General features: G+C 37.8%; 1 protein-coding gene and 1 non-coding gene across 3 annotated transcripts in view; one reads left to right on the top strand and one right to left on the bottom strand.

Moving 5' to 3' along the window:
- LOC112048897 (pseudouridylate synthase RPUSD2) overlaps positions 1-25,242 on the bottom strand; it is a 505,733-nt gene that overhangs the window by 464,871 nt on the left and 15,620 nt on the right. The gene's annotated exons all lie outside the window — the stretch shown is intronic.
- Positions 15,705-15,798, top strand: Trnai-uau (transfer RNA isoleucine (anticodon UAU)). Its single transcript has 2 exons — positions 15,705-15,742; positions 15,763-15,798. It is a non-coding gene; the product is annotated as a tRNA-Ile (tRNA).

The following is a 25,242-nucleotide window of genomic DNA, read 5'->3' as shown; positions in this document are numbered from 1 at the left end:
TTTATCTAAATATCCCCGTCTGGTTTTGAACGATGACCTTGTTCAATCAATAAGGTGTAAACCAATCAAGAATAAACCCATGAAGCATAAACCTATACCTAATAGTCAGAGATCCCTAGAACATTTTGTACACCTTATTACTAAGAAGCAAATTTTTCGGGAGTAGCTGCATCTCAGTGAGACGATCAACTTTTAATTTACGAAAATTCTTGATTCAGTTGTGTAGTACATTTTCTCGTTCCGACGCTCTGAAATTTTCATTTCCTGGTAACTCAGTTAGCTACCAGAATCAAGAATTTTCGTAAATAAAGTCGATCGTCTCATCGTGATGAAGCTACTCACAAAAAATCAGGTGTACAAAATGTTCTAGGGATCCGTGAGTATAAGTCATTTGTTCAATAATAAAAAACATAAACCCTAGATTAAATGACTCTAGACTAGACTCTCTAGACTCGACTCCTGGATCGGGCTCTGAAATATTGAGTTTTTTTTTTTCAAAAGATTTAGAGCAGCTCTGGAAAATGGAAACCACTGTATATTCAAGTAGCAACATCATGGAAAGGGCCAGCGTGCAATGTTACAGAGGTAGAGCATACTCTAAGATGGGACGTTGATAAAATTGCAGGCCCATAATGGCAATAAATTGCTAAAGACCGGGAAAAATGGAAATCTTTGGAGGAGGCCTTTACCGGAGGGGGGTTCCAGCAAAAGAATAGTTTTATATACCTTAAATACTTATTTGTTATATGTATATTCGCGTAATGTAAATTTAAAAATAAACTGGAAATAAAAGGCTATACTATTTTATTTAGGTATTTATATTCAAGTAAACCATATAAAAATTTCTAGCTCCATTTAGTTAGTAGAGAGTTGCATTAAATATCATTTTATATTCCTGCCGTGCCATTTGAACTTTCAGAATGCAGTATAGTATTTCTCGTGGCTCGGAAAATAAAATTTGTCACCCTGTCGGCGGTAATGCCAGACGTATTCCCGACGTTCTCATATAGGCGACGACATTTTTAGCTTCAGCCTGTATTAAAGGGATTTATTTACCTGGAGGGTAGAGTGGAAATATTTGCTTACAAATAAAAAAATCGGCTGTCTGTAAAGTCGGTTTACTGACGAAAATACTGATACGGAATGGTAGCATTTTTCAAAAGAAAATGTTCGTTTTTCTAAAATACTGTTTACTAATCTTCATAGACCAGAATATACTTTATTTGTTGTTAAAAAAATTGGTAACCTTTTTTCGAGTTAGCAGACGGCTTCATCGAACGTTGTACAGGTCAAAAAATATCTGTAGCTTCACTGCTTGTTTTTAAACTGATACACGAATGTAAAACATAAATGAAAACCATTGTTGAAATAAATATAACATATAAATATAGAATTTAAACATTTGAAATAAATGAATTTTGACTTTGACTTTTATGTTCCACGAAACGGTATTACAAATACAACAACTAAACGAAATTGAAGCGCCTGTCTATGATTTCGAAATAACAGCCTCCTCTACCCACATTTCCATCAAATAATTTCCCCAAGGAAATTCTCTTACATAGCCGCCGCTCGGTCTAATGATAGCGTTTATCTGGCATAAGATTGGCATCCGAATTCACTATGCGCATTAATGCTCTAATCGCCCTGTTGATAAGAATTGACGTCAATTGATTGAACGATTGATTGCTTGATGAAATTGCTTTAAGGCAAATCTTGTAAGGAAAAAGATTTGTCAGTTATACGAACTTGAATATAGGTCAGATGATTTAAATTAAAGGGGAAACAAAGTTCCCATAAAAACTTGCCTTGGATTCGATCAAGTTGCACAAATGAAAATAATAATGAAAATAGAAAATGAAAATAGGCAAATTTTCATCTCATAAGGCAAATTTTCAGAAAACTCTAATATATACTTGTTAGGGGTGCATTTGTGCAACTTGATCGAATCCGCATAATATCAAATCCATTGCATTATCTGTGTCAAACTGATGGTGTTGCTAGGGATTTGACACATTTTGTCAAAATGACAAATCTTTACAATAACACAACAAATCTTTACCATGTAAAACTCTCAGTGTGACATTAACATTTTTCTATATTTATTGACTTATTATCTATACGAAAAAATGCGATTTATACCCTCATTTTGCAGTGCACACCGAGTATGGCTTTAGTATAGTTTGAAAATTCGCGATATATTCAATAATATTTTTAGATATTGATATATTTGTTTATGATCGTGTGATATTTTATAATGATTTTATACATTTCATTTTTAAAATTCAATTTTTAACATTTCGGGGGTATTTGCGTTTGTTGGCATTTGCTAGCATACGGTTACCTCAAAAACTACAAGACGATCTTTTCTTTAAAAAAATCGGTTGTCTGTAAAGTCGGTTTACTGACGATAGTTGAACGTGACAAAGTATGGTTGCATTTTTCAAAAAAGAATGTTCTTTTTTCTAAAATACTGTTTAATAATCTTCATAGACCAGAAAATAGTTTATTTCTTGTAAAAAAAGTTGGCAACCCTAGAGCTAGGGAATGACGCATGACGTCATCTTTTTTCGAGATTGCATCTGGCTTCATCGAATTATAAGAGGTTGTCACGTCACAAAAAAAATACAAATTTACAACCAAAACCATCGCCGGCCGCATATTTACAGTCAGTTTCTTGGTGTAACAAAGCGTTAATTTTAAGCAGTTTTTGTTAGTGATAACTAAACTGTTATCTGCCAGTTAATGATGATTCAGAACATGAACTTCGGTAATGACAGGCACAAGTTCCGAAGTGCCATTATATTCTAGAATTCTAGATAGCATTAGCTCCCTGCCCTCAATCAATACGTAATCAGCCGTCGCCAGTGCGGGCTTGTGATACATTTACATAATACCTGAGCTTGCGGCCACGTTGTTATCAACAATAAATTGCCCGATTATAGTTTACACTGGTTTACTGCTAGTCGAATTCAGATAGGTATAACTGATTGCCTTATAACGTAATCGTACCAATACTAGGTACATAATAATTTGAACGTAAATACAATTCCATATCTCTGCGTGATCGAATCAGAAATGAGGAGCTCAACGAGTTGCGAAGCTGAAGTGGCAATGGGTGGGGCACATAGTTCGAAGTGTCGATGGACGTTGGGGTCCCAAAGTGCTGGAATGTAAGCCGCACTAGTAAGCGCAGTGTTGGTCGACCCCCCACAAAGTGGACTGACGACATCAAGAGAGTCGCAGGAATTCGCTGGATACAAGTGGCTCAGTATCGTGATGTTTGGAAGTCCCAACAAAAGGCCTATGTCCTGCAGTGGACGTCCATCGGCTGATATGATGATGATGACATTTGGTGATACTGTTTGAATCTGTTTAGATCACTAGCTGTCACAAATGTTAATGTGTCAGGATGGCTTCACGTGCTGTCTGAGGCCCAGGGGTGTATAAAATGCAACAAAATAAATTGCACCACCAACTTCAATAATTAAAATTTCATAGCCAGACCCACAGATTATTCAATAATAGGTAGATAGAGCATACGGAATACGACTAAAGCTAACACATTCTCGAGTCAATACGACATTAAGCGTCGTCGCATCAGTAATCTTCAATATTATTCAAAAAAAATTACGTCTGTTGAATTGAATTTTTTTTTAAAAGTTCAAAAAAACTAAAGAAATAACATGGAGTATTTTTTATTGGTAATTACTGATTATTATAGTCATTTAGTAATTATTTTATTGTCATTGGAAGCATCCAAAGTCTCTGCCATGATGACTACATCGCAGTTGAGTGATGTACTCGCCATTGATGTTGGTGAGTCTACATATATAATAATCAATATGACGTTAAAATTACCTAATAATGATGATACAGCGTTTATGTGGTGCTGACTGTACGTTCCGTACGTTTTCGGTGGAAAGCATCTTGGAACATTATAAATAGGTTCGCGGCAAGCAAGTCGTCATACTAATACTCATCTTGTGTATCGACGACACACTTTCCGCTCGGAGACGATTATGATGAACCGCCTGCGAATCACGCTGGCGTGGATTGATCGTTCCAACCGACCGGCGCGTTGCATATTTATTGGGCGCTTAAACGCGAAGCTATCTGCCAATTTGACTGTACATCGGTTTGTGGAAATTAAAGAGGAATCCGCCAAGATGGCTCGCTGGTTTGTGCATAATAAAATCGAAGCGTAATTACGTTCTGTAGTTGTGAAAATTGAGGAAGAAATTATTACTTGTCACCACACTAATTTAATAAAATAGTAGCGGACGCCCGCGACTTCGTCCGCGTGATATTAGGTTTTTCACAAGTCCCGCGGGAACTATGAATTTTACCGGGATGAAAAATAGCCATACCATATAAAAAACACATAGTTTTTGTTAATCCAGAAAAAAACCCATTTCCATTCCACAGCCAAATCGCATCAGGCGCAAAGAAGGAACAAATATTAACACTTACACACACACACACTCAAACATTCGCCTTTATAATATTACTGTAATGAGAAAATTTAATATAAGTGTTCCGAAGCGATATGTGGCTATATGCCTGGTAGTGCAAACTAAGAACGGACAACAGTATTTTAATCAAAAATAAAAACAGAAATGCTAGCCAAGATTTTTTTATAGTAATATCTGACGGATCAAGTTTTAACATTAATGGACCAAGCAGATGGATGGTAAGAGGAAAGTCAATCCCTTTAACCACAGCAACACTCCGCAAATCCCTGGACGAACGAACTCCGTCACAAAAAGTTGTATCTATACTAATATTATAAAGCTGAAGAGTTTGTTTGTTTGTTTATTTGATTGAACGCGCTAATCTCAGTAACTACTGGTCCGATTTGAAAAATTCTTTCAGTGTTAGATAGCCCATTTATCGAGGAAGGCTATAGGCTATATTATTCCCGTATTCCTACGGGAATAATCGGCGTCAGTTAGTTACTACTTTAAGCGCTATTGTGACGTGAGGGATAGCGACTGTGATTGTACCATTATTTCATGGTAGAGGACACACATCGAGCAGATCCCAGGACTTGTGATCTTGGGATTAGGCTTTAGGGATCACTTTAGTAAAACACTCATCTTCCCTGTCTGACATGTTCTCCGTGCCGAATTTATAATCAATAATAACAACACAAAACATGAACAGAATCACTAACGCGAGTGGCAGCGTGACGGTGTCCACGCCGTCCAATCGTCCAATCGAAGAACTTGTAACACTTATACTACCGAAAGCTACTACTACTTAATCTTATCAATTTGTTAAAACAACTTTAATAGTAATAATTTATTGTAATTATTTTATAAACGTTATAATATGACTATTTAGACACGATTTAGAGAACTATTTGAGCAGATTGTCTTTCTATATTTGGTCTTGGCCCCTAAAATGACGTTTTTCTCAATTTTCTTGGTTCGTTTTCATCTACCCTCCTATTGACCAATATTAGATTATCCGCTCTAGAGCAAACAGTCTCGGGCAAACACTTTGCAAAGCGGCAAACAATATTGTGTAGACGGGAATATTTGAACTCGCGTTCCACCCTGACTTCGCACACGTAACAGAACATTATATTTGGCTATTTTTTTATGCAAAAACGTTGCGTTGCCTGCGTTGCTTTGCGTTGTTATAAAGAGGGTAAATCCTGCGACATGTACCCAACATACAATCTATTTAGATCGCAATTTCTTAGGATGACTTTCCTTCCGACATGACTGTTTTCTTAACAGATTAAGAGGCATCTTTCTTAGTAAGTATACGTACACGCTATATTCAATTCAATTACATTTTTAAAAATGCTGTAAGTATATGAGAGCCCTGGTAGATACGGATGGCGTAGGTTCGAAACCGGTCCGGGGCATGCAACTACTTTTCAGTTATGTATGCATTTTTAAGAAATTCAATATCACTTGTCTCAAAACGGTGAAGGAAAAACATCGTGAGGAAACCTACATCTCAGAATTTTCTTCATTCTCTACGTGTGTAAAGTCTGTATTCGACACTCGTTATATTGAATTTCTTAGAATGCACAGAACTGTGATACATTTTTGTTGGAAAAATCATACAGTCAGATTATATTATATAGTGATAGTAATAAAAACGTATACAAGTTGAGACGATGATATTAATTTGTTTGGGCGGGCAGGTTGGTGTCACGTACAGGTACGCGTAATTCGCGCCGGCCCGCGCGCGGCACGTACTCACTGATGAGATTATGTTGACTGTTGTCTGCTGTCTGTTTGCATTCCATTAGACTCTCGGGGGGTATTATCTCACTGACGTCCTCGCACTGCTGATAAGAAAGAAATTTCAAAAAAAAAGAAAATGATTTTGTAATTTTATAGTGCCATATTTAAAATGGTGGATCCCTTACAAGATATACAGGGTGCTCGGGAGTGTTTCCCATAACATGAACCGTGATAGCCCAGTGGATATGACCTCTACCTCCAATTTCGGATGGTGTGGGTTCGAATCCGGTCCGGGGCGTGCAACTCCAACTTTTGAGTTGTGTGCATTTTAAGAAATTAAATATCACGTGTCTCAAACGGTGAAGGAAAAACATCGTGAAGAAACCTGCATAGCAGAGAATTTTCTTAATTATCTGCGTGTGTAAACCCCTAACACCCCTCTTTTTGCGTCGGAGGTTAAAAAAAATACGGCCTATGTGGCGCAGTGGTATGCGCGGTGGATTTACAAGACGGAGGTCCAGGTCTAGTTACCACCCTACCAGCAAAAACTAACCGCCAAGCGATTTACTGTTCCGGTACGATGTCGCGTAGAAACCGAAAGGGGTGTGAATTTTCATCCTCTTCCCAACAAGTTAGCCCACTTTCATCTTAGATCGCATCACTTACCATCAGGTGAGATTGTAGTCAAGGGCTAACTTGTAAAGAATATAAAAAAAACCAATACCGTATGTTTCCAATACATTACAATGATTCCAGAAAATGATTTTATGGTTTATTTGACGCCGGTGGCGGCGAGGCTTTCCAATATTTATAACAACTCCGAGCGCGGATCATCCTTTGCCCTTTGAAGGATTGAATTTCCGATGCTCTTTTATTCCCGTGAAAACGTATTTCCTTATACACTAGCTGAGTGTATTGGAAACTCATTATTTCGAAATACCCTAGAATATTGGTTTACAAAAGGACAAGAATGGCGTTGTATCGACTGACCAGTTTGAATGGTTGGCACCGCAGAACACAGAAAACGATGAAGCTATCCTTGGTTGTAATCGGGCCAAGTTCATAGATTACTTTTTATTTATATTAATACTAGCGGACCCACTCAAGCTTCGCTTTGACTTATTAATTTATTTATTTGCACTTCTTCCCTATCCCTACCTTACACTACCCTACTCCTATCCCTACCCCTACCCTACAACTACCCTACCGCTACCCTACTCCTACCCTATCCCTATACCATAAACCTAGCCTACCCCTACCCTACCCTACCCTACCTTACCTCTACCCTACCCCTACAAAAAAAAAAGTATCCTATGTCCTACTCCTGGCTCTAAACTACCTCCCTGGCTCTAAACTGCACATGGTGTGCGAATTTTATTATAATCGGTTAAGTGGTTTAGGAGTCCATTGTGACACGAGATTTATATATATTAAGATTGTAAATAGGTAATGTTTGGGTGGGTTTAGGTAATCTTTGGATCTACTGAACCTTGATTTTTTTTTCTTTTACTAACAGGAAGCTACATAACTTGTTAGTGTCATCACACTAGAGGTCGCCATTGACGGTCAATTATTCTCACGTTTCTGAAAAGCAGACGGCAGTACCCACGCAGCATACTATACAAGTCATTACGCAGTGACCAACACATGATCAATTATAGTCGAGGGTGCTACAGAAACGTGAGAATAATTGACCGTTTGTGGCTAGCGTAATATTACTCGTATATCACACTTCCTACTAATATTATAAACGCGAAAGTTTGTATGGATGTTTGATCGGATGTTGGTTTGGATGTTTGTTTGGATGTCTGTTTGGTTGTTTGTTACTCTTTAACGCCGCAACTACTGAACCGATTTGGTTGAAAATTGGAATAGAAATAAATTTTACTCTGGATTAACACACCGAAAATCCATATCATCCGGAAAAATCCATGGTTCCCAAGAAATTTGTGAAAAACTAAAATTCACGCGGACGAAGTCGCGAGCGTCCGCTAGTAGGCTATAATTTAGCTGTTTTCCACTTAACATCAGAAAGACCATCCGTCATGAATAAGTAAGCAAACGTTCAAGCAAGACAATCTATCAGTTCTGTTAGTAGATATTGAAATCTAATGGAAATCGTGGTTAAAGGATTTTTTCGCCAAAAGCCTATCCCGCGATCCCGTTTTATAAATAGGGTTCTCAAAGAGAAAAGAAATGACTCTGATTTTCACGTCAAACGCAGCGACGTAAAACGAAGGTCGGGGGCGGCCCGAACACTGAATGTGGAATTAAGAGCCCCATTGTTTGACAGGCTGGGAGGAAGCTCTTTGTGATACGCGAATGTAGACTAAGAAAATTTTCTTTAGTAGTTAGTTATCACACTGTATATTATACTATAGCTTGGCAAATTCTCATCAGTCCGCACCGGACGTGCAACCACCGAGACGAAGCGGAAGCCTGGTCGTTTCTAACTCGGATATTCTTAACTAATAGATAAAAGGACAAACTTCCCTACACAGTAGGCATGTGAGAAATACCGACGTAGCACATTCAGGTCACGACGGCGAAGTAGGTACATTAATTTGTTAAGGTGGGTACAGATTGGTGCAATGCAACATGTAATGCAACATTCAATGCAAGAATTTGACGTCCACATTGCTGCAATGTATCACGAATGCTCGTGGTTTGGACGCCTCGCGCGCAAGAACTGCGCCTGGGCGAGCGTTACAACTCGTGCGCGGTTCGATCCGAGATTTGTCGGTTTTTGGTACAAACACAAAGGGGCGCGCAGTGTGCGCAGGACTGAGCCGACTGATTCGTCGTCAATGCGCGCACCGCGCGCGCCACACGTCCAAGGCAGCAGGGAACATGCAATGTAAGGCAGAATATTACATTACATGTTGCATTGCACCAATCTGTACCCACCTTTATATTATGTGTATTATTAATATGTGAGTTGTCAGTGTCACCGTAACACTTATCTAAGAACATACACAAATGAAACCCAAACCCATCACTGACAACCGCATCAAAATCGATCTAGCAGTTTTGAAAATAAGTGGCGACAATGTTTAGTAATACTAGGTACCTTTTTGGGCTCAGAATACAAAAAGCACCACAAAAGCCGCGTTATTATAAAGCACGCATTGGGTTCAAAAATTGTACCTGTATGTGTATGTGTATGTGTATGTACGTCACACAACACGGCATCGTCGTCATCAACCCATATTCGGCTCACTGCTGAGCTCGAGTCTCCTCTCAGAATGAGAGGGGTTAGGCCAATAGTCCACCACGCTGGCCCAATGCGGATTGGCAGACTGCGAGATGCGGATTGCGAGAGCCGTGATAGCCCAGTGGATATGACCTCTGCCTCCGATCCCAGAGGGTGTGGGTTCGAATCCGGGGTATGCACCTCCAACTTTTCAGTTGTGTGCATTTTAAGAAATTAAATATCACGTGTCTCAATCGGTGAAGGGAAACATCGTAAGGAAACCTGCATACCAGAGAATTATCTTAATTCCCTGCATGTGTGAAGTCTGCCAATCAACACGGCATACACTGTGACAAATCGCTTGTTCGGAAAATTACACCAAAAAGAGTAATTTCAGACTTCATTCTTATACGCGATCACATCTGGAGTTTTCTGTATTCTGAGTTCTTGGGTATAAAAGGCAAAACTCCCCTAAAGACTAGTAGGCATGTGAGAAACACCGATGTAGCACATTCAGATAACGGCGGCGAAGTTATTAATTTGTTAGAAATGCACACGCCCGAATGCCGAGCATTGAGTTACGAACTGGCTACGTGCTGAAAACCGACGATTATGCTCTGGGTGATTTAGTACGGGACCAAAGGGCAGGGGTATTTTTTATGTTATTATGTGGTTAATATCATTTCGGTACTCTGGGTTCAGGGGGTTTGTGTTAATGGAGTTTTTGATGGTTATATCTTAAGTAGGGCACCCCTGCGGCTTCCTTTGTGTCACCATCATCATCATCATTATCAACCCATATTCGGCTCACTGCTGAGCTCGAGTCTCCTCTCAGAATGCGAGGAGTTAGGCCAATAGTCCACCGCGCTGGCCCAATGCGGAGTGGCAGACTTCACACACACCGAGAATGAAGAACATTCTCTAGTATGCAGGTTTCTTCACGATGTTTACCTTCACCGTTTGAGACACGTGATAATTAATTTCTTAAAATGCACACAACTGTAAAGTTGGAGGTGCATGCCCCAGACCGGATTCGAACCCACACCCTCCGGAATCAGAGGCAGAGGTCATATCCACTGGGCTATCACGTCTTCCTTTGTGTAATGACCCTAAACCACGACATTCTTTATTAAAGTGTTTTTCAGATAGCATGGGTTCGGTGACAGTCGCTTGTATGACGTTCATAATACGTACTCTTATCGCCGTACGTGCCGAATCGCGGCAATCTTTCAAGAGTGAAACAAACTGTCACCTGCACCATCCTACATGGAACGAACTGTAATTGTTACGTATAGACTTCCATTTTTAACCGACTTCCAAAAAGGAGGAGGTTCTACGTTCGGCTGTATGTATGTTTTTTTTTTTTTTTTTTTTTTTTATGTATGTCCAGCGATAATTCCGTCAATTATGGACCGATTTTGAAAATTCTTTTTTTGTTTTGTAGGGTTAACTTCCAGGGTGGTCCCATTTTTTTCATGTCAGGATCTGATGATGGCATCCTGGAGAAATTGAGGGGAACTTTCGAAAGTTGTAGAGACGGTTAGTGCGTTTGTTAGTGTTTCCATAAGGTATTTTAAACCACTACAACTTTATGAAGGTTTGGAGTTGGTCTGATGATGGAGCCGAAACACAGACGATGGAACTCGTCAAGGATTTACAGCAGTCACCTTTTGTTTGGGCTTGATTAATTTGTATTGATGAGTACTTTCCACCTATATGGGTTGTGACTGTATTAAGGGTCTGGTGATGAAGACGAGGGACAGTGAAGAGAACTCCTCGACGGTTCACAGTAGCTACCTTGTGTTTGGACTTGATAAATTTTTATTGATGAGAACTTTCCACCTAGATGGATTGTGACTGTATTAAGGGTCTGATGATGAAGACGAGGGACAGTGAAGAGAACTCCTCGACGGTTCACAGTAGCTACTTTGTGTTTGGACTTGATAAATTTGTATTGATGAGAACTTTCCACCTAGATGGATTGTGACTTTATTAAGGGTCTGATGATGAAGACGAGGGACAGTGAAGAGAACTCCTCGACGGTTCACAGTAGCTACCTTGTGTTTGGACTTGATAATTTTGTATTGATAAGAACTTTCCACTTAGATAGGTTGTGACTGTACACACGCAGTGGGTATGCTAACACTAAAAATAAAAAAATAAAAATTTTAATAAAAAAAATTCAACCGACTTCCAACTCAAAAAATAACTTTAACTAAAAAGCAAAAAATAACATCCTACCTATGTGCTACCTTCTGATCAGTTTGAAGGCGGTGCCAAGCCAGTGTCGTGTTTTAATTAAAGCTGTTTCTGTAATAACCACAGAAATTTTGTAGTTCAAACGTATTTAATTAAAACATCACTGGCTTGGCACCGCCTTCAAACTGATCAGAAGGTAGCACATAGGTAGGATGTTATTTTTTGCTTTTTAGTTAAAGTTATTTTTTGAGTTGGAAGTCGGTTGAATTTTTTTTATTAAAATTTTTTAATCTGTCTATTTGTGAAAACTTAAAACCGTTGTGTAGTTAAAAAGTTCTAAGCATACAAATGGCCGTTCTTTTATATTGTTCTGTCTGTACTAAATTGGTCTCCGATTAGATAATAAGTTAAACTTTTTGTGATAAGCCGATTGCCATAAATTCTATATTACAAATTATTTACAGCATAACAGATAAACGCAGCATAAAGATCTTTGAATTAGCTTACCGGATCTTCATCATATACCTTCTCAAGGACCGTCTCGATCAAGTCTGTTTTTAAATAAAAACCATTATAATCGGTTCATGAGTTTAGAAGTTATGGCAATAGTAACACTCTTTTTAAATCAGGATTTAAAAACGTCTCCTGCTTTGACGACAAGAAAACATGTAATTTTCTCGTTCACGCCTGCAAGCTTTCTAATAAGGCATGATGCTAATGCTGATGGCATTATGGTTACAAAAAGTATTATATCCCACTGTCGGAGTGAATTTAAAAAGCAGTTACGCCATTTTACGATGTCTTCAGCAATTTATACCGTCGCGGAAATTATAATTCATCAATAATTATAATGTGTGAGCTTCAATTTTGTCTCTATCTGTATCTTGATAGTGCATATCATGTAAAACAGAAAGATATAGACAGAAAACTCATACTATAAAACCAACATTACAGATAAACACTATAGATGATGACTCATTTCATGACATCGGTAGAAAACAAGAAGTTATTTTTTTTTCACGCCTGCTGAAAACTTGCAAGCTTTCTAATAAGGCATGATGCTGATGGCATTATGGTTACAGAAAGTATTATATTCTACTTGCGGAGTGAATTTGAGAAGCACTTACGCCATTTTACGATGTCGTCAACAATTTATGCCATCGCGGAAATTATAAATCATCAAAAAATGTAATGTATGAGCTTCAATTTTGTCTCTACCTCTATCTTGATAGTGCACATAATGTAAAACATAAAAACTCATACTATAAAACCATCATTACAAATAAGCACTATAGATGCCTCATTTTATCACATCGATAGAAAACGAGAATTTTTTTTTTCTTTCACGCCTGCTAAAAACTTGCAAGCTTTCTAATAATGCAGTTGATGACATTATGGTTACAAAAAGTATTATATCCCACTGTCGGAGTGAATTCAAAAAGCACTTACGCCATTTTACGATGTCTCCGGCAATTTATACCGTCGCGGAAATGATAATTTATCGTGCATGGAACGTGCAATAAAACGGTTTATGGCCGTATCGAATGCGTGTAAGTGAGTACGCCTAACCTATGAAATATTCTTTGCGCCTCTTACATTACGAAGTTGAACATTGTTACTTAATACCACGTCAAGTTGAACAAATAATATTAACAAAAAAATAATGTATCTCTTATCTAATAGTAGTGGTGCGAACATACAGCATACCAATTTTAAATGGAAAGCCTATCATATAGCAACACTTTGCGGTGCATACATGCACTGCACGTATGCCGAAACCGTTAATTGACGATGTAATGGTTTTGTGTTCACTGTTCAGTATTTACGAAACATTCATTTGAAACCCATATTGTAATTGAAACATTTGAGTTGCCGGCTGCATTAGTAACATTCCGCAAACTATGTAAGCTCAACTACAACTCTTGTTCTAGCTATACTGACCACTATTATGTAGATAAAAGCATGATCTCAATATTAACAGGTACTTGACTTGCAAAGCAGTAAACATAGCAATTCTACTTTAATCACATTGATTAGCTGCGGCGGACGCAATCAATGGTGACGTACCAATACGAACAAACACCGAGGAGAAGAGTACAAAGCACCGGAACTAATTACCGCGTGCGCCACTGCTAACTGCCGGTTAACAGACGAAACCGTTAATTGACGCTGTAATGGTGACGTTTTGTGTTCACTTTTCAGTATTTACGAAACATTCATTTGAAACCCATATTGTAATTGAAACATTTGAGTTACCGGCTGCATTCGTAACTTTCCGCAAACTATGTAAGCTCAACTACAACTCTTGTTCTAGCTATACTGACTACTATTATGTAGATAACAGCATTAGCTCAATATTAACAGGTACTTGACTTGCAAAGTAGTAAACATAGCAACTCTACTTTAATCACATTGATTAGCTGCGGCGGACGCAATCAATGGCGACGTACCAATACGAACAAACACCGAGGAGAAGGCACAAGGCACCGGAACTAATTACCGCGTGCGCCACTGCTAACTGCCGGTTAACAGACAAAACCGTTAATTGACGCTATAATGGTGACGTTTTGTGTTCACTGTTCAGTATCTACGAAACATTCATTTGAAACCCATATTGTAATTGAAACATTTGAGTTGCCGGCTGCATTTGTAACTTTCCGCAAACTATGTAAGCCCAACTACAACTCTTGTTCTATATGCTATACTGACGACTATTATGTAGATAAAGGCATGATCTCAATATTAACAGGTACTTAACTTGCAAAACAGTAAACATAGCAACTCTACTTTATCATTTACTTAATCACATTGATTAGCTGCGGCGGACGCAATCAATGGTGACGTACCAATACGAACAAACACCGAGGAGAGGGCACAAAGCACCGGAACTAATTACCGCGTGCGTCACTGCTAACTGCCGGTTAACAGACGAAACCGTTAATTGACGCTGTAATGGTGACGTTTTGTGTTCAGTGTTTACGAAACATTCATTTGAAACCCGTACCTAGTGTGATTGAAACATTTGAGTTAACAACTGCATTCGTAACTTTCCGGAAACTAAGTAACTGTGAATTCAACTCTGGGTGGAGATGGTCTGCCTGCCTGTCGTAGTATGAATTGCAATCCAAGCTTCCTTTGAATTCGTCTAGTAGTATGTAGGTATGAGTGTTTTAAATTGTTACTAATTTGTGTTTTTTAATGTAAGTATTAACTATTGTCTTATATAGTGTTTTTAATCATAAAAAACATATATTTATACCTACCTACATAGAATGGGGTATTCTTAATAAACTAAACAATAAAATTGACGCACAGTAGGTATATTTTTATAGTCTGGCAAGATTTTGATGACACTCTCATGATATGCGGGCGACGGGGGGGGGAAACTGTGCGGGTGTGAAATCGTACGTGCGGGGAAGTGATATGCATCATTTGTGTGTTGTGTGGGTTTTTCATTCATAGCTACACACCCCCCGGCCTGCGCGGGCCATCGGGAGTGTTACGAACGAAGTTGCTAAGCTATAGTCTAATTATTCGATATAAAAAAATGGACCAACAAATCTCCTGGCAACATCTACTGTACAGTGCATACAAAAGTGTGTACCGAATGCGGTCCTCATATTACGCGCACTTAACTGCTCGCAGCGCCTTGACTAACACGAATATTCGTGTTAGACAAGCGTTTTGACGGCCTGCGTGGCGCAGTGGTATGCGCGGTGGATTTACAAGACGGAGGTCCTGGGTTCGATCCCCGGCAGGGCAGATTGAGATTTTCTTAATTTGTCCAGGTCTGGCTGGTGGAAGGCTTCGGCCGTAGCTAGTTACCACCCTGCCGGCAAAGACATACCGCCAAGCGATTTAGCATTCCAGCACGATGCCGTTTAAAAACCGAAAGGGGTGTGGATTTTCATCCTCCTCCTAACAAGTTAGCCCGCTCCCATCTTAGACTTCATCATCATTTACCATCAGGTGAGATTGTAGTCAAGGGCTAACTTGTAAAGAATAAAAAAAAAGACAAGTCGTTGTATGTGACCAAGGCATAAGTAATTCTATCCACATGGCGCGCTAATAAATTTTTAATGCGATATTTGGCGAAGGACGCCGCAGCTCCAGTGGCGCAATTGGTTAGCGCACGGTACTTATAAGACAGTGTTCGTGTGAGGAATGCCGGGGTTGTGAGTTCGAGCCTCACCTGGAGCATTATTTTTTTTAACGAAAACACACGAAAAAAAATTTACATATTTTTTATATATTTTTTTTATTAAAAATTGATACGATACATATAAAACACCCCCACCCCCACCGACCCCACGTCCTCTAAATGTGTCGCGAATAAAGAAACCGTGAATATGGAATGATATTGTATATGGGATTATAAGAGATTTTTTTTTATTTTTATAAGGGATACGTTCTCGGGTGACAAAATAAATAGCAAAAATTTAAAGAAAAAACAATTAATTGAAGATATTGACTATTATCTTCAGTCTTGGACAATGGTTTGAAGAATTTTGAAATTTTTTCTTGCTTGACATTTTTCAATTCAGAGTGATTTTAAGCAGTGGCATTGTTAAACCATCCATTCGCATTTCCAACAATAGGTATTTGCAAGTTAAAGTTTAAATTTGCAGATTTTACGTCACTTTCGTCAGTCAGATCCGCGAATAACGAAATATTTAGCCGCGAATATAGGAATTGGGACGCAATTTTTTAATCCGCGAATAGTGAAAACGTGAATAAAGGAAGCTTGAATAAGGAGCTTTTACTGTACAATTTAAATAAATAAATTAATTAAACAAATAAAAAACCCGACTGCATAGATATTGGATAGAATGATTTTCTTGTACATTATTTAATAGGTCCCGACTGTTTTTTTTATACTTTATGCAGTCAGGTTTTTTATTTGTTTAGTTAATTTATTTATTTCACACTTTTTAGTTACGATAGATGATTAATTTCGGATTTATTTATTATGTTTATTACAAAGTACCTACGATAATTTAGACGTCCAACCGAGGTTAAGCAAATATTCAAAAAATTCTTCGGAAGCTTGGTGGGCGAATCCGACTCGCACTTAGCCGATTTTTATAATCAATATATTTAATTTAGTCTATTTTATAACTTCACTTCACAAACCTGCTCGCACCTATAGTCATCATCCGCCTCGCGTATTTTGTATAGACAACTAATAAATAACGTTTTTCTAATTGTAGTTTTTTTTAAACATGGACATGATATACCATTTTAGAATCCTCACAAAAAATCTTGAATTTGATACCCATATTGCAATATTAGAAAAAAAAAATCCACCTCGAGTCTATAGCGTCTCACAGACGTCTTATTATTTTTTTTTAGTTTCACCTATCTAAGAAAACTTGGGTAAATGAGACAAATTTAACGATATCCTAATTACGTAAATCCGTTCAGTGGTTTGGAAAATATGAGGTAATAAAGAATATTACATACATACATACATACATACATACATACAAGATACGCGCGAAAAACATAACCCTTCTTGCAGTCGGGTAAAAACTGTCATCATCCCTACTACATTATAAACGTCACATTTTAATACGACACTTATCTAGTAATTCTATAGTATGGGTCATTGAATAACAACATGGTAACAATGGTAAAAATCATTTGTCCATGTTAATTGAGTTTTCCATAAAAGTAAATAGTTTTCCTTTTACAACAGCTTACGAGACGAAAAATGGCTTAGTGGAGATAAAAGTGAGATTCAAGACTAGACTGGCTTTGCACCGTTTGCCTAAATTGGCTTAGCGTAGTTTGTCTTGGTAAACCATCAGAGAGGAGACTTTAAGAAACGTGCATTTTTTTTTTAATTGTATAGTAACGAGTATAGTTATCATTAACGGAACAAACAAATGCCCTATCTGATGGTAAGTGAAAAACTATCTATATATACTTCTATACTAATATTATATAGCTGAAGCTGAGTTTGTTTGTCTGTTTGGTTGGTTGAACGCGCTAATCTCAGGAACTACTGGTCCGATTTGAAAAATTATTTCTGTGTTAGATAACCCCTTTATCCTTGTGGCCAAATGCGGAAAAGGCCCATGAAAGAAGAAGAAGCCTATTCCTACGGGATCGGGAACCACGCAGGTGAAACCGCGCGGCGTCAGCTAGTACTAATATAAGACAGAAAAGTGTGTGCCATTGTATGGGGGTAGTCTCTGGATCTACGGGAGCAATTTCGAAAATTCTCTTACCGCTAGAAAACTACGTTATTTGTGAGTGTCGTAGGCTATATTTTATTCCCGTATTCTCACGGGAACGGGAATTACGCGGGTGCAACCGTGCAGCGTCGGCTTCTACCGTTTAAATCTCAATATCCTTCTTCTATATGTCTGATTGTAAACATTGACGTTAGGTAGGCAATTTAAAATACGAAATTCTACGAATATGCAGTAGAGACTCTGCTCAATGACATTTATCAAAATACCAGAGCTTCTAAAATCTAAAGGTACACATGCTCTAAAATAGCATGATAAAAACGTGTTATTAAGTATGCTCCATACGAGATTGCTTATCATCAATTTACATTTGCTAGTAATAAGCATGCTATTTTTAAGTATGCTCCTGAATAAGCATGCTCAAAGCAAACATTCCAATTACACATGCTAATCTTATCTAAATCTACCGCTCTCTGTCTATAGTATCGTGTTAGACAGGGAGAGATGAAGGTGAAGAGAATACAGAATAGTAATGCTGATCGACTAGCGTACTCAATAAGCAAACCTGTTCAGACGCGCTAAAAGCACGCCCCCTTCCACCCGCGCAGCAAGTAGCATGCTAATAAATTGCACGACTGTTGACTGTAGAGCAAGCTCGAAATAAGCATGCTCATTATTAGCAATGTTGCGATACACATGTTAATAAGTAGCAACTGCTCAATAGTAGCATGCTTTCGTGCTTCAAATGAGCATGTGTAACAGTAGCTTAAGTTTTAACTACTATATACTTAATCCTCCACATTTCTTATTTTATTGGTCAGATTGTGAAAAACTGTAAGGAATTTTTAATAATGATGCTTTAAATAACCAAAGAAAAAGTCAGAAATAATCCTTATTAAAACGTTAGCTTCGTTTGAGCGAACCGAGCATCTTCCCATTTTATACAAAAATAAGTCAAAAAAATAGTTTCAAGTGGAAACGAGATATTCTCCTTTATTAAACGCTGGATAAATTTATAACAATTTGTGCAAGAATAATGGGATAGAACAAATTAAATACCTAATAACTTTTTAGAATACTTTATTATTATTTTTTTAAATTTTTGGTCTCCGTGGCGCAGTGGTATGCGCGGATTTATAAGACAAAGGTCCTGGTTTCCACCCTACCGACAAAGACGTACCGTCAAGCGATTTAGCGTTCCGATACGTAACAGTGGTCGTTAAAGAATTTAACATTATAGCAGCAGGGTGGGTCTAAGCTCCATATCCCATTCAAAAATTCAAAATTAATTTATTTCAAGTAGGCTCAGTTTACAAGCACTTTTGAAAGGTCAGTTGACTATTTGTAAAGATTCTACCACCGGTTCGGAAGGCAGCTTCTGCTGAGAAGAACCGGCAAGAAACTCAACAGTTGCTCTTTTACAATGTCTTTTAGTTTTACTTCTTGTGTGAAGGTGGAAGCTGGTCCAATCATCAAACTTATCAATGGCCTAGTAACCTCGACTAAGTAAATGTTTTTTTAACACATTGCTTAAAATTATGCATTGGCAGGTCCATCACATTCTATAAAGAAGTAAGCCTAGTCGTGTAGTGAGCTGTTTAAATTTCTCCACACGAATGCCCAAGAATATATAATCAGGAATAAACTAAAAGTTTCAGCAATTTGCAGCCATTAAAATTGAGTTTTTGACACAAAAAGTATTACCTTACAAAAATGTAACATTACATCATTATCGAGGCCCATTTTCTTCGCGAAAAGTTTTAATTTGCAAATATACATAATGAGCAATTTAGAAGGATAATTAAAAACATTAACCCGCGTTTACTTGTTTCGCAAGCAAATTATATTTGCAAAGTTATTTAAAGTTTAATTTTTGATCTGGGAAAGATAAGATAAGATAATGACTACTTTTTTAGCTTCAGTATCGATTATATAATGCCAATGAATGTACAAAATGTACCTGTTACACTTTTATTATAAGTTCTAGATGGCGCTAGTGGTACGTTATGACACGGCAACGTTTGGTGTTACAAATGGTATAAGTAAAATCTCAAATTGCGAATTAATGTATAGAATTTGACCAGTTTTATTATAAGCATAGATAAGCATAGATAGATATAGATATAGAAGATTAACCAGTTTTATTATAATAAGTATAGATATAGATTATAGATAAACGAATTCTTGGCTACGTGATGTCTTGAATATTACATGCAATATAATGTTTCAGGGCAAAATACACGTGACCTTCACCTATATAATGTAATGCGACCAAATACAGTTGGTATACAGGATGGGTGCAGCCAAGGTGCGGCTTTTTCCTTCTTCCGACGTCCGTGTTTCCTGTCAAGTTACTTACTTACAATTTGAGTATGTACGAACTTTATTGATACACCATACAGTAATTATCAAATTCTAGGTAAACTTATAATCGCGATCATGTGGAATCTTTGGTTTAACAAGATAGTTTTCTGTGGGAAAATATCTTTTTTCTACTCCCATTTCGTAGTCTACTCAATATAAAACCATAAATGATGTTCACCACACGGGTAAACCGTGCTACAATGTTTTTTTTTAAATTCAGGCTTCGTTGTAAGAGACAAATTTAGGAGGTCACGCTGTGGAAAAATCGAGGAAATGCCCAACGCCAATTATATTATACTATCGGACATCCGCGACTTCGTCCGCTTTTTTCAGAAATCCCGCAGGAACGTTCGCGGACTATTTAGAACTTTCTAAGGGGAACAATTCTGTCAATACATGATTTTTGCGAAACTATAGCCGTTTACGCAGCGCACGCAGCGTAAGCTCTCAGTAGGAAAAAATCCCCTGATTTTGAAACATTCTTCATTAGTGCTCCGCTCCTATTGGTCTTAGTGTGATAATATATAGCCTAAAGCCTCGATAAACGGCCTATCTAACACTGAAAGAATTTTTCAAATCGGGCCAGTAGTTTCTGAGATTAGCGCGTTCAAACAAACAAACTCTTAAGATTAATATTTACCAAGTTTTGTTAGTTCTTTTATTTCTTTTATCATGGTCGAAGAAACGACCGTGATGAAAGAAATAAAAGCTTTCAGTAACCAAGCGTTTATACTTACACTAATGCTAGCCACAAACGGTCAATTATTCTCACGTTTCTGTAGCACCCACGACTATACTTGATCGTGTGTCGGTCACTGCGTACCTACATGACTTGTACAATATGCCGCGTGGGTACTGCCGTTTGCTTTTCAGAAATGTGAGAATAATTGACCGTTTGTGGCTAGCATTACATGCCAAATTGATATTCCTAACGCTTTAGCTAACAGCCAGTTTTCATTTAAAGCTAAAGTAACAGTAAAAGTAGTAAGTAGTGAAGAAGACTTTATTTTTCAGAGAATATGACCGTCACTTTTGATTTATGACGTTACTTTGACTGTTACTTGCAATGAAGAAACTGGCCGTAAAACAAGAAAAATAATAAACAGACAAACAAATACGTTTTCGCATTTATAACATTAGCGGAGATACAAATTTCCTTTCCAACCTAAGCAAGATAAATGTTGGTATAGCACGACGTCTTCGCAAACAGAAATTCGAGTTACAGGAAATTAGGTTCCAACTGGAAATCGAAAGTATATGACAATCCGAGGTAAGATTGGTGCGAGTGGTTCAAAATTAGCATTTTAAACACCGACAAAATGAGACGGGTAAGGGATCGAATTCAATTTGCCCAACCCAATATACAACGATCCTGGCATATAGAATCGAGTCGAGCGCACAATGATATATTTATACTATAGATCGGCTACGTCCCTACAAAATCACCGCAAAAAGTGATCCGAACAATAGGCTACAAAACTGAGCGCACATATGCACATCTTTGTATTTAATTCCATCATTTATTTATGTTTAAATAGTTTTTACACTTCCTGAACGCAGAACTCGACATTGTATAGATGATATTTAGGTATTACTAGCTGACGCGGCGCGGTTTCACTCTCGTAGTTTCCGTTCCCGTAGGAATACGGAGATAATATAGGCCTAGGCCTACAGCCTTCAAACAAACTGTTCAGCTTTGTAATATTAGTATATATATATATAGCCTATAGTCTTTCTCGATAAATGGGCTATCTAACACTGAAATAATTTTTCAAATCGGACCGTTAGTTACTGAGATTAGCGCGTTCAATCAATCAAACAAACAAACTGTTCAACTTTATAATATTAGTATAGATTTGTTTATATATCGTGTAATGTTAACCACAACTAACATTGAGATGTGGAAATTTCCTTTTTTGAGCGCCTCAGACTTAGTAACACATCTAACAGTATTTAACATCATTGTGAGCGCCCAATAAATATGCAATGAACTGAGCGGTTAAAAGATCAAACCATGGAACGCAAATACTTTGTGATAATCGTCTTCAAGAATGCTATCTTCGTTGGTGAACATTCCTGTGATTGTAAATTTAATGTACAAGGTATTTTTCTTACCAATACAAGACATCTACGCGAGATAGTTGCAAAGGTTAGTATGTATCATCATTATCAACCCATATTCGGCTCACTGCCGAGCTCGAGTTTCCTCTCAGAATGAGAGAGGTTAGATTTTTATTAGTCCACCACGCTGGCCCAATGCGGATTGGCAAACTTCACACACGCAGACAATTGAGAAAATTCTCTGGTATGCAGGTTTCTTCACGATGTTTTTCCTTCATCGTTTCAGACACGTGATATTTAATATAATGCACCTTAACTGAAAAAAATTGGAGGTGCATGCCCCGGACCGGATTCGAACCCACACCCTCCGGAATCGGAGGCAGAGGTCATATCCACTGGTCTATCATGGCCCTCAAGTAAGTATACAAAAACCATAATGAAGCTAATCCCGCGACGTCATCAACTTAATTGAAAAAGAATAAAAATAAACGAAATCTCAAGAATATCTCGGGGATGCACCAATAAAATTTATCGCACCACTGAAAACCGCATCGAAATTGGATGAGTAGTTTTGGAGATAAATGGCTATGTTAATTTGTACAAACATTCCTGTCTCTTCTCACTAATATTATGTAATTTAAATATAAAAACCAAGAAACCCAAAGAAATAAGGTTATTAAGTACCCAATAAGCTATTTTTGACTAAATTTTATATATTTGTTTTTATTCTTTACAAGTTAACCCTTGACTACAATCTCACCTGATGGTAAGTGATGATGCAGTCTTAGAAGGAAGCGAGCTAACTTGTTAGGAGGAAGATGAAAATCCGCACCCCTAAAATACTGCCTTAATTTTAAATCTATAATAATATTTTAAACAGGTAAAGTTTGTGGTATTGTTTAAGGTAAGCTCTGGATCTACTGAACCGATTTTGAAATTTCTTTTACTACTAGAAAGCCACGTTATTTGTGAGTGGCATAGGCTATATTTTATCCCCATATTATTACTGGAACATAAACTACGCGGGTGAAACTGCAGGTCGTCGGCAAGCAGCTTATAATATATGCAAATGAATTCTCAGTGAAACGTAATTCTGTAATAATATTTTTGGTTAAACATTATAAGAATAACATGAAAAATTAGCTTACAATGTACGGTAATAGGTTTACTAAACCAGACATCTACTGATTGAACCGGAAATTGAGACATGAAATTGGATCAACCGAGCTCCACGAAGTCTACGCAGACATCGAATCGTTTCAATTTGTTGGCAGTTTAGTGGATATTTTGGTTTTGCAATACATACGATATGTAATAGAAACGTACGAGGCTTTCGCTTTTATTTTTGACACGCTTATATTATTAGATTCACTGTGTATGTAAGAAAATCAAATCTTGAAAACTTAATTTGACCCACTTGCCGGTCTTCGATTAGGATGAAATTTTGCACACGCTCTGAGTTTAGATGACAATACATGACTAGCTAAGAAACGTCATTACAAATCCAATATGACGGCCTCCCCAAGATGATGGACTGGCTGTTTGAAATCTACCCCCATGATATGGATAACAAATGAAAGGGTTTGCTGTCAGAAATACGAAAAAAATAGTCACGTGACTTAAATCAAATATTTGTAATTTTTATTGCGTGCTAAAAGCGTGTTTTTTTTAGTTTTTACAGTATTGTTGTTTTCTGCAATTAATTCTGCTTAACTCTGTCTGGAACTCCTCTCCTGTCTCTATTTCTTGATTCTTACAAGTTGTGCATATTTAAACCAAGAGTGAATAGGCATCTTCTAGGCAAGCGAGTTCTATATTAGACCACTACAATCATAGTCAATAGTCAAAAAAATTAATACCTAATGTTGCCTACCAGTTACCTCATAACTTCGTTAAAACTTTTGTCTTCGTCGAAAATACGAAATATAATGAGATTTAATAATTTTTAAAATTCAACCTTAAGAGTGGTGAAATAGGGGTTGAAAGTCGCGGACGTTTGCCAGTCACGTTGAAAGTGTGTAAGTATGTTTGTTCCTCTTTTACGCTGCGGCTACTGAAGCGAGTTGGCTGAAATTTGGAACGGAAATAGATTTTACTCTGGATTAACATATAGGCTACTTTTCATTCCAGAAAAATCCATGGTTCCCGCGGGATTTGTGAAAAACTAAATTCCACGCGGACGAAGTCGCGGGCGTCCGCTAGTAAATTAATAAATAATAGAATATAGAAGCCGTATTTGTAACGGCCTCCGGTAAATGGAACTTTTAACGATTATCTTGCGTGCCCCGTTTATAATTTACAACCAAAGTTACAAGTAGATAGCACATAAAGCATACTCTAAGTTGCTTAACGTCTTTGAAGATTTATGGCAAAGCATCCACTTGTTAGCTAATTTAGTGTCTATTCAGAAATCAGCCATAATTTTCAACCCTTGTAAAACTTTGATGTCGTTATCATTTGTATATTCTGTCATTACTGTTCAAATGTCTCTCATTGCTTTGGTATACTCTATAACTACGTTCCGAGACTCGGTCGCTAACTATGGGCTCAAGAAGGCTCAGAGTCACACAGCGGGCGATGGAACGAGCTATGTTAGAAGTATTTCTGCGTGTCGAATCAAAAATGAGGACATCCGCAGAAAAATCAAGCTATATTTATTAGCCGACTTAGCTCAACGAGTTGCGAAGCTGATGTGGCAATGGGCGAGGCACATAGTTCGAAGAGCCGATGCACTTTGGGTTCCCAAAGTGCTGGAATGTCGACCCCCCACCAGGTGGACTGCCAACATCAAGCGAGTCGCAGGGTTTCGCTGGATGCAGGTGGCTCAGTATAGTGATGTTTGGAAGTCCCTACAAACGGCCTATGTGCTGCAGTGGACGTCCATCGGCTGATATGATGATAATGATGATAACTACGTTTGGCTTGATATACTCTTGGAATCAGAGTTAATATTATATTTTTTGCTTACAGATCAAATACATCACCAGAGGATATTACCTAATTTTCATTTGAAGAATATTGA

This window comes from Bicyclus anynana, chromosome 3, assembly GCF_947172395.1.
Source record: "Bicyclus anynana chromosome 3, ilBicAnyn1.1, whole genome shotgun sequence".
NCBI lineage: Eukaryota > Metazoa > Arthropoda > Insecta > Lepidoptera > Nymphalidae > Bicyclus > Bicyclus anynana.
Note: the sequence above shows the minus strand (reverse complement) of the source record. Positions and strands in the feature narration are given on the sequence as shown.